The sequence below is a fragment of the Sinocyclocheilus grahami genome, unplaced genomic scaffold (genome assembly GCF_001515645.1).
Source record: "Sinocyclocheilus grahami isolate Dianchi unplaced genomic scaffold, SAMN03320097.WGS_v1.1 scaffold639.1, whole genome shotgun sequence".
Classification (NCBI taxonomy): Eukaryota; Metazoa; Chordata; class Actinopteri; order Cypriniformes; family Cyprinidae; genus Sinocyclocheilus; species Sinocyclocheilus grahami.
Window position 1 is genome coordinate 779,112 of NW_015505818.1, and position 1,133 is coordinate 780,244.

Sequence of the window (1,133 nt, forward strand, 5' to 3'; positions counted from 1 at the left end):
GTATTAAAATAACTCAAATTAAATAAAACTAAAAACTTAATAAAAAACCTATACAGCCATAATAAATTCAGAAATAATTTAACTAAAATTAAAATAAATAACAAATACAAATAATACAAATCAAATGACAGTAGTTTATCAGTAATCCTAAAAAAATAACACTGCCAAACACACATGCTAAAAAACAACAACTTACTTGCACATAGTAAGAAATGTTTATAAAAACTGAAACAGAAGCAAAACAAGTAATAGGAAAGAGGAGAAATAAAAAGCGATACTTATCCTTTGCCGGTGTCCCTGCCCGGTGGAGTCGCATGGTAGAGTCGATGGTCTTTATACTCCTCGGTCTTCACACGATGGTTGCCGCGGTAAAATTTTTTATACCCTTCTAACAAAATACTACATTAATTCATCTGGACACACTTTCCTTATTTTCTCCACAACAAATGGCCAAGCAAGCGCAGACACTGACAAGATACGCGATACAGAACAAGACCAAACACGATACCAGCACGTCTCCACACAGTAAACAAAACAAGTGTTTCCTAGCAACGACAACTGCACTACACACTAATGAGACAAGTAAATACACTTACAAGCTGTTTTTAACTTCCGCTGATAAAGACTGCTTCTCTCAAAGACTATTTTTTTACACTGTTTTCTGCTGGCGCTTGAACACACTTTCCTTATTTTCTCCACAACAAATGGCCAAGCAAGCGCAGACACTGACAAGATACGCGATACAGAACGAGACCAAACGTATACTGCATATATATAAATATAAAATTCTGTCTGTTACCACAAAGTCTTTCTTATTTCTGTTCATATTTCTGTTTTGCATCCAAGCAGACCTGCACAAGGCCTTGCTTTTTTAATGCACAGAACAAATGCTTCATGCACTGTGACATATAACCTGCTCTGCTCAAAATGAGGTGCACTGTCAGATGTGGTACGGCTGTCTATTACTGGAGATATGAGATGCAGTAGGTGTGCAGAACATGCTGTGGAAACGGTGTTTGTGGCCAAAGGGCTGCAGATTAACCTAGGGCCTGTAACAGTGCTGTAGACAGAAAAAAGTAAATGTGTCACAGCATTACGTTAAAACAAAATACACTTCATCACATAAATGTATA